The 10,604-nt window shown below is 35.4% G+C and overlaps 1 protein-coding gene across 1 annotated transcript in view; it reads left to right on the forward strand.

Annotated features, from left to right (window-relative positions):
* The window catches only part of LOC106877040 (protein phosphatase 1 regulatory subunit 14B-like), a 178,217-nt gene that overhangs the window by 69,084 nt on the left and 98,529 nt on the right, over window positions 1-10,604 (forward strand). The window lies entirely within an intron of this gene.

The following is a 10,604-nucleotide window of genomic DNA, read 5'->3' on the forward strand; positions in this document are numbered from 1 at the left end:
GGGAAAAGTTCTTTCTAAGATAGGAGAGTGAAAAAGGGAGATGAATCTGTGCGTGTGCGAAAGTCTGCGAGTGTGTGTGTGATAACAGAACGTGTGTGTGCGTATGTATGTGTGTGTGTGTGTGCATGCATGGTTTGGTGGTTTATCTGTGAGTGTGTTTGTGTGTGTGTGTGTGTGTGTGTGTATGACGTAGTGGAAGAAATTAGTAGCAGGACTGGTTAGTGGACGCTATAGACAGTGTAGGTAGAAGGTCAACAGGTGGTTATATAAGCATGGTTGTGTGGTTGAGAAATTTATTTCTGCAATCATGAGGTTTCTGGTTTAGTATCTCTGCATAGCATGACATCTTGGGCAAGTGTCTTCAACTACAGCCTCTGTCCTACCAAAGCCTTGAGAGTGGATTTAGTAACCAGAACCTGAAAGAAATCACTGTGTGTGCATGCATGCATGTACGTGCATGTATGCACGTGCATGCACGAATGGAAATATGTACATGTGTGCATGTCTCACCTTCTTTTGATATTACACAATAGTTGTAAATGAGTGTCACTGTTGTACAAGTGGTGTTCTTTGTTTCTAATATTCCATGAAAACATGTCTGGTGTTGGTGAAATATTACCTTAATTGGAAATAGGTGAAAGCTGGCAGCAGTAAAGGTATCCAGCTGTATAAAGTCTGCTTGAATGAATTCTATCTGACCCATGCAAGCATGGGGAAGTGGACGTTAAAAGACAATGGTGGTGATGTGTGTGTGTGTGTACACAAGCACTCATATACACACATTTGTAGAAGTGTGTGTGTATGTATGTATGTATATATAAAATGAAAATGAGCTAAACAAATGGCCATAGCAACAAACACAAATTAATACACAAAAGAAATTTTTGATTTCTTGAAATTATTTTTGGTTCTAGAGAGAGTACACCAGTTGGTTGGTGGCATTTGGTACTAACTACCAAGTCTGAAGAGGGGAATCTCAAGAATCAAGAATTCTCCAAAATTGACATGCTATCAGTCCAGTCTGATTGTTTGAAGATTTTTGAAACAGATTGGTGCTGGTGCCACTTAAAAAGCATCCTTGCTGGTGCTACCTTAACACACCTATGCTAGTGCTATGTAAATACACCTGTGCCAGTGGCATGTAAAAAAAAAATCACCCAGCACTCTTTGCTAAGTGGTTGGTGTTAGGAAGGTTATCCAGCCGTAGAAACCATGCCACAACAGACAGTTGTAGTCTGGGCCGCTCCCTGTTAGCCAGCTCCAGGTCAAACCCTGTTCAACCCATGCCAGCGTTGAAAGTGGATGTTAGTATCTTTTGAGTATTGTTGAGGAGCATTGTGCTTTCAGTGAACCAAGTCTGAAATTGGGTTTCAATTTCAGGTTGGAACCATTTGAGTTTATCTATGATATTAATATTTTTGGGAGTAGAGTGATGGATTGGCAGAATAAGCAGAACAACAGACAAAATATTTTGTGGTATTTAATTATATTTATGATGCGAGTTCAAATGCTATCATGATTAACACTTGTGCCGACAATATAATAGTTAAATACTGGATTTGTTATAATTGATTGCTCTTGCCTTCTCACCACATTTGTGACTTTATGCTTATAGAATAACTAGAAGGGGACTTAACTCATGCTCCGACTTGAAAATTGTTAGAAGTTATGGTTTAAAATTATTTTTAATACAAAAATTCATGTCTTAGGAAGCAAAAAAAAATAATAAATTGCCAATTCCGGGCATTTGCGACCATGAGGAATCCATTGGTGCGACTCCCAGATTGCTATCTTGTAAGGTGTGGATTTCTATAGATGCAACACACACACACACACACACACACACACACACACACACACACACACACACACACACACACACACACAAACTCAGCTTTACAACATGTACTGATAAATCAGTATTTTTGAGGGAAATATGAATACTCATTATCTCATTTTCCCTTATCAGTTGATTGAGGTCTTGTAGCTCATTATTTACGTTTTTCAATGTGCAGAAGAATTATAGACTGAATTTATTTTGAACACTTGTGAGTATTATGCCTTTCATGCAAATCGTCATGATAATGATGATGATGGTGATAATGATGATGATGGTGATAATGATGATCTTCATCATCACCTTTTGTCACTAATATTAACAGATGTGGCTTAGCCTGTATTCACCTAACTAAAATGAATTCATCTTCAGAGCTGGGTTTTTCCACCCTCAGCTCTCTACCACCAGCAGCAGCAGCACCACCATCACTGCCACCACTGCTACTGCTGCTACTACTACTACTACTACTACTACTACTACTACTACTACTACTCACCAAATGCTATCATTTGATGACTTAATTTCCATCTATTCTATGCCATAGTAAATATTGATAAGACAGCCACTGTCACTAATTAGTCACCAATGTGTGTAATGTGATAAGCTATAGAAATAGGGGAGGGTGTACTATTGATGTGTGTGTGTGTGTGTGTGTGTGTGTGTGAGTGAGAGTTGCAATCAGTTTCATCTATATACATTTGCTTGTTTAGTTAGCATGTATTAAATCAACTTCTCTTTGTTAGAAGTCAATTTCAATTGCTTTATTGTGCTGTATTTTAACCTCCCCCCGTATTCAACATGATCCTTCTTTTTGATATGAATATAACTGTTAAGTCCTTACATATCCTAACAAAAAAAAAAGAAGAAAAATCCATACCCTAGAAGCATATAAGGAAACCTTTTATATTTTTAGAGATGGAAAGAGAGAGAGTAGGAAGAGGGATTTGCTCACCTCTCTCTACCCTTTTTCTCTTCATTCTTTGTCACTTTTCTCTCCAAAATCTAAACAAGTTTTCCATAAGTTTTCAGCTCCCCCAGCCATCTTCTAAAGTCTCAAGCTTCAAGCTTATATAAAGCAAGCAATTATTATCATAATGTTTGTGTATGCAGCGGTTGCAATTGTGAAGCAGTAATAAGTTCTTGGAGAAAACATATCTGTGACCTGGTTTGAATTCCTTGTTAGAATCCCTCCACTTATAGGCATGCTCTTTGTGCAAGGCATGAACATCACAATTTTCCATTTATTTTCTAAAAATATTCAGGTTTATGTATGCCTAAGAAAATGTTACTATCTTTTTTTTTTTTTAATTTGGTATTGAACCTAATCAAAAGAAATTATACTTTTATATATTTATTTTGTATATCTGTCAGTTTCATTGTTTGCACTCTTGTTCCTCCCTACTTTCTCCCTTTCCGCTGTGCATGTTGCATCTGCAGCCCACACATTTCACTGCTGACATCTTTTTGGTATGTGTCATGTGTAACATCTCCATATCTCTCAAGAGTGTATAATGACTCGTGCTGGAACTATGCTTCCCTTCTTTCTCACAGTGGTTCTTATCTGCTGTTATACTATCACTGGTTGTTATCTGCTGCTATACTATGAGTGATATCTGCTGCTACATTATCAGTGGTTATTATCTGCTGCCATACTATCAAGGGTCGTCTGCTACCATACTATCACTGTCTGTTATCTGTTGCCCATACTATCAGTGGTTTGTTACCTGCTTCTGTACTATCATTGGTTGTTATCTGCTGTTGTACTATCAGTGGTTGTTATAATTTGCAGCTTTACTATCAGCGGTGGTTATTATCTGCTGCTTTACTATCACTGGTTGATGCCTGCTGCTACACTGTCAATTCTTGTTATCTGCTGCTACACTATCAGTTGTTATCTGCTGTTGTACCATCTGTGGTTGTTAACTACCTCTATGCTATCATACATCAATTTGCTAACAAGCTGGGATTTGTTGAGAGAACATTCTTACATTTAATTACAACATCAATATTTTATCTTTGTTTTGATATTTTAATATTCAATCTAGAGTATTTTTTTTAATTCAATTTTTTTTTCTCTTATTTTCAGTTCCTTTTTTGAAATTTAATAACATTATTATTATTATTATTATTATTATTATTATTATTATTATTATTATTATTATTAAATAGTTCATTGTTTCTGGCTTCCAGAAAATGATGTAATGTGAGGATATAGGAGGAGGGGTGCTGTAAATAAACGTCTGCTCAGTGGTGAATGTTGTCACAGCTTAATTTCATTTTTTCCCCCTTCTTGGTTTTTGTGTAGGATGGATGTTAAATTAAGACTAAGTTTAGAGCAAAATGAATGTGATGAAGTTGGTGGTGGTGGTGGTGGATATGTACTCAATATGATTGCATTTTGTGAAGCACCCTCTTCATAGTTTCTTTTGTTCTTCTTTCTCTTTGTTTTAGTTCTGTATATTTTGATGCTATGATGTGTGGGAGGTACCACTTTCAGAATGATTAGTGAGTGGCAACAGGGATGAGAAGTACAATGGCGAATTACCGTAATGAATTTGTGAAAATGTGGCCCAACTGAGGAATTCTTCATAGAGATTATATACTGAATGAGGAATGTCCCACATCTCTCAACCTAGATATCAATTATTTTGGCAGTGGCTGAAAATTACTCCCCCGTCCACCCTCCAATTTTTTCTAGTATTGTTTTGCAGACTGATGTTCTCTGTGAGAAAAGGCTGCAGTAAAGGTTCTGCTGTTGCTGAAATTAAAAGCTGGTGGAGATGGGGAAGAATATAGACAGCGTGCACACACACAACCACACATACATGTTTACCCACACACACATGTACATGCATGCACATGTCTACACATGTGTAAACACACAAACACATATACTTGTTCACACACACACACACGTACATGCATGCACATGTCTACACATGTGTAAACACACAAACACATATACTTGTTCACACACACACACTACATATCTGGCCATATCCAAACAAAATATTCAACCTGCTTTATGTTCAAACTGGCCAGATGTGGTCTCTCACACCAATCCTACAATATTATTCTAAAAATTAACAGTTACCTCTTTAAAATCTTAAAGCTACAAGATAATGGATGATTAATTCAAAGCAATGTAACTAAATAAATATTACTTTTGACAATAATGTGATTGCTGAATGGTTAAAAACAAGTTGAATGATATAAGGTGTCTTTTTTTATTTTTTATCTTAGCCAATAATTGGTCTTTCAGTTTCTCTTTTACTTGTTTCTGTGAATGCAGTGATACTGGGGTACTGCTTTGAAGGGTTTAGTCAAACAAATCGACCCTGGTACTTATTTTTTTAAGCCTGAAACTTCTAAGTTACAGGGATGTAAACAAATGAACACCTGTTGTCAAACAGTGCTGGGTGACAAACACAAACGTAAAGATGCACATGGATATACGTATTATGTATATATGTATGTATGACAGGCTTCTTTCAGTTTCTGTTTACCGATTCCACTCAAGGATTTGGTTGTCCTGGGGTTATAGTAGAAAACACTTGCCCAAGGTGCCATGCAGTGGAACTGAACCCAGAACCATATGGTTAGGGAGCAAACTTCTCACCACACAGCCATGCCTGTATCTAATTGTATTTTTTCATTATCACCATTATTATTTTATTCTTTAAAATTTATGAAGACATAGTAGGGCATAGTTTATACATTAATATTTTAGAGTTTAAATCAGTCCTCTTGCATTAGATAGTACCAGTAATATACTAGGATTCAAATATATCCACTGTATTAGCTTAGCTTAAAAAATGCCTAATAGAAAAATCATATTATAATTGTTCACCGTCTCAGATGTTGGTCTTAGTTTACTCCAGTTATTCTTAAATATATGCATCCATTGTTTTGAACAAATGTCTTCAGATGGTATCAGTTTAATATGATTCTTTGCTGTACCAAATATAATCTTTTTAATAACTTACTGGCGAGGCTCTAATGACAATCAATGATATTTGGTTGGTAGATTTAATCCATTGCCTGGTTTAACACCATCCACTTGGTCCTTTGGGTGGAACCATTACCAGAGTTCACTCTGTTGTTGTAAGTATTTGGAACAGGTTTTAGGCCTGGGGAAAAATCCTTAACATGTGGTTTCTTCTTCCCTTTCTCACTACCAGTCTCATGGGACATGCACAAAGATCATGGGTGTTGCCCTTCCTCTTCTTAACTAAGCCATAACAAATATATTTAGAGAAATATCTCATTTGGAAACTTTCTCTTCTCTTTTTCTGTCTGCCCCTCTACTTTTCTCTCTCACTGTCTCTCTCTCTCTCTCCCTTGTTGTATGAAAGGCAGATTAAATGGGGCCATGAGTTGGAGAAGTGTAATGCAGTATGATTATGAATCATGGACAGGGAATTCAAAGGATTTGTTGCAATTAGTGTTGAGTAGTGTTCTGTTGATTCTGTTCACTATAGAACTGTGAGTGTAAATCAGATGAACTTTTTGACTGTACGTATATAACAATTCTTCTGAAGTAAATGGTGTGGAAATCAGTGAGTCACATCTGTTCCACTTCTCAAAGTTGGTGCTGAGGCACTTAGCTAATCTCACTGAGTACTCCAATGACAAATGTGAAGCAATAATAGCCTAGATGTAGGATTTGAAAGTTCCTCATTAATTTTTCATAGATTTTTCTCTTTCCCATTTATTTGAAAAGGGATGTTGAAAGCTATTTGTCTGAGCTCACTGCCTAATACCAACTTCATCTTTCAAGTGATTTAAATTAAAAATTTTTATTAAAATTTTATGTTATGTTCCAAACATCAGCTAAATTATGACAGCTATTTTACTAATTTTTATTTTCAAAATTTACTGAAACAATGACAGTGTATTCCAACAGTAATACTGTGCATATTTTCTGTCACTTATGCTCATATCAGTCTATTTTCTTTGCACTTTATAGATATTGTAATGAGCTCATACTAATATGGATTCCATGTTACCGTAGATATGTTAAATTTATGTGTATATCCTTATAAATTGTGTTTTACGTTTTGGTGTCATTTAACCCTTTAACATTCAGATTACACTTTTGTGGTTAATCCTAGATTTTTGTTTTCTATATCAATATATACATTATTTGCATAAATTGGAGCACATTTATGATGAAAATTTTGTTGATTGCTAATTATCAAAATACTTATATAAAAAACTTGTTACTTAATTTTGCATGTTGAGCAAATGGTATGTTTATTGCTATATGGTTAGTATATGTGTGTGTGTATTTGCATATTTGCCTGTCATAGTATGCGTCTGGTTATCATTGATATATTGTCGTCATACAGTGTTATCAACTGTATATGCAATTAATATTGTTTGCCTATGATAACATCTGTGTAATGTTGTTACTGTGCTTGCTTCTGAAAATAACTGCTTTTGACAACCTGTTATCAATCTCTGTCCAGTTTTGCTTGACATTTTAGCTTGTTATAAGACCTTATCATTCCCTCATAACTATATCTGATTTATCTCTCTATCATCTGGATAAATTTCCCCAACGTTTTCATGTTAAAAGTGTTGCATATGAAAGCGATATAGCAAAATGTATATCACTGATTTAACTGTTTTCTAACTCCACCACCAAAACTACCACCACCACCTATTTCTAATAAGGAACATTGTCTGGTTCTTTCAATTAATTTGAAAATAATCAGAATTTCATTATAATTAGAAGTTGGAAGGATTTGGTAAGATAACTAACTTTTCCATTATTATTTTATCTCTGTCATTGCATTTAAAATGACTCCTAAGAAGCTTTTGATCCAGGAGATGAGAGAGATGGAAACTAGTCAGGCAGCAATTTAGTCTGAAAGTTCTCATGTTAGATGCAAAGGTTTTGCAATATGATTTAATGGGTTTTTTTTTCCCTCCTCTTTATAGTTGATTTAATATTGATTTGGCTAGTTTCTTTCAAACAGTATTTTTCTTATACATGTCTTGTCGGTATCAATTATTGCTCAGTAGGTATTTTGTAGCTGTCTTTGATTGTTAAAGTTTAACCTTGAGAGTTTAATGAAACAGTTGCAAGTCAGAATTGGACAAAATGCTTAGCAGCATTTCTTCTGGCTCTTTACATTATTTTTCAAATGCTGTTGAAGTCAACTTTGCCTTTCATCCTTTCAGAGTGGATAAAATAAAGTACCAAACAAATATTGTAATAGACTAACGTGTAAAGACATTCGAGTGAGATTGTTGCCAGTGCCGCCGAACTGGCTCCTGTGCAGGTGGCACGTAAAATACACCATTTTGAGTGTGGCCATTGCCAGTACTGCCTGACTGGGCCTTCGTGCTGGTGGCACGTAAAAGCACCTACTACATTCTTGGAGTGGTTGGTGTTAGGAAGGACATCCAGCTGTAGAAACTCTGCCAAATCGGTTTGGTGCCTGGTGTAGCCATCTGGTTTCACCAGTCCTCAGTCAAATCGTCCAACCCATGCTAGCATGGAAAGCGGATGTTAAACGATGATGATGATGACTAACCCTCTCCCACTAAAAAATTCCTGGCCGTGCATCAAAATTTGAAATAATTAATAGGTAATATAACTGCTTGCTTTATCACCAGACTACCTATGTATAACTTTATGTTGGCACACAGTGTTTCCCCTCCAGATCTCACTGTGGTAGATTTATCCATGGAATATCACCAAGCATTAAGTACTTCTTAAGAGTCACAAGTGAATTCTTCAAGGTGTTGATGTCCTTGCTCTTGAACACTTGATATAGTTGCTTTTGTTGCTCAGATGATACTAAGCAACACTCAAGAGATTTTCTGAACTTGTGTTTCAGTGTCACTATTTCTATGAAAGCATCCAACTAAAGTTAGGATCTTATGGGTTTTGATGTTATTAAACTAGATTTCTTTTATAGTCCAGTCAAACCTTCCAAACGTTGCTGTTGATATTTGCAGTACAAATGCATTGTAAGATGTTGCTTTGTAAGTGAAAAACTCTAAAAACCATAATCACAAAAAATCAAATGTAATATGTTTGTTTATAACACCTCTGTATAATATATTTTGTCAATACCAAGTTATATGTAGCACTTGCTGTTTTCAACAACGCTTGGAAAGCAATTTTCCCACGTTATGTGTGAACATTTCTTCTGGCCAAGTTCCATCCTTATATCTGCTGGAAATGTTATTAAACCCAGCTGCTTCTCAGCACCAGGGATATATCCAGTGTAGATCTTTTTGTCTGCTTTGACAAAGAAATTATGGGTTACATTAGTTTCTCCTGATGTAAACTTTAGTACACAATCATTGGGTTGTTGTAAAAAAAAGCAAACAAAAAAAAACGTTTTGTTTAGTGCTGCTAAAATGCAAAAGTAGAGAGAGACCACTCTTTGGAATGTTTCTTTTGAAAGACCTAAATTCAAGGCAATCCTTGTGCTTTCAGTTATGCGATTGAAAATAGTTGATCAGATCCTTTCACTAAGTGGGATGGCTTGGCAATAGTATGGTAAGAGTAAGGCGATAAGCTGGCAGAATTGTTTACATGTCAAGCAAAATGCTTAGTAGCAATTTACTGGCTTTTATGTTCTGATTTCAAATACTGTCAAAGTCAGTTTTAACTTTCATCCTTACGGGGTCGATAAAATAAAGTACCAGTCGAGTACTGGGGCTGATGTAATTGACTTACCCCTCCCCTAACATTGTTGGCCTTGTGTAAAAAAATCTGAAACCAATAGTATGTTAGGGTTACCGATAATTAAAAACCTTACTGTAGTCAAGTTTCTTTATTTCAGATCATAGAACATTAACCCTTTAGTATCTAAACACTTAGTCATCCTTTGTTGAAAATTTTAGTTAAAATATATTTAAGTAAAAAGTGAGTTTAGTAATTAAATTGTCATTATATTAATTTTCATGAGCTCTTTTCAGATTATTCCATGTTGTCTTTGACATTTACTTTTGTTAAAATAAACATTAGCTTCCATAAATAAATAAGTCTTTGCAGGTACAGATTTGACTATAAAATGATGATAAACTTCTGGTATCCTCCACAGCAAGTGACTAAATAATTGTTTTCTCTCAATGTAACTCAACTTATTTTGTGCCAGTTACTATACAATTTACCATGCTGCAGGTTATGTCGGTTCTTACAAAACTATAGGGAAATTATAATTCTGATAATTGGGTTGACAAACATACTCCCTCGCCAAATTAGGACTTTTAACCCCCATATTTCTATGTAATTCTGTGTTAATGTTTTTATAAATGTAATTAATTCATTAACTTGCTGTAATTGGGATTGACAATTATGAGGCTGTTTTTCTTATGTGATAAGTTCTATATTTTTTTTTTTATTTACATATTTCTCTTCTTCCAAATTGATGCCCACTTCCTTTTGTACATGTGTATGCATGTGTGTATATACATATGCATACCCACACCCACTCTCTCTCACTAACACACACACACACTGGCACAGTGTCTGCGTTGTCTAAATGTTGCAGACATTTCCTTCACAATATGTGTCTATACATGCCTATAAATAGCTCCTTAAAATTTGGTACATTCACCAAAGCATTCACTGCAAAGATATATGTGTGTGTGTGTGTGTGTGTGTGTGTGTGCGTGCGCGCATGTGTGTGTGGCTGCAGAAAGTTGATTTTACATCACATTATATTACACTGTGTGAAATAGTTCCCTTTATTATCTCTCTTAAATGTTTTTAACCGTTCACTGCATTAAATATTCTCTT

This window comes from Octopus bimaculoides, chromosome 6 (genome assembly GCF_001194135.2).
Source record: "Octopus bimaculoides isolate UCB-OBI-ISO-001 chromosome 6, ASM119413v2, whole genome shotgun sequence".
NCBI classification, from domain to species: Eukaryota; Metazoa; Mollusca; class Cephalopoda; order Octopoda; family Octopodidae; genus Octopus; species Octopus bimaculoides.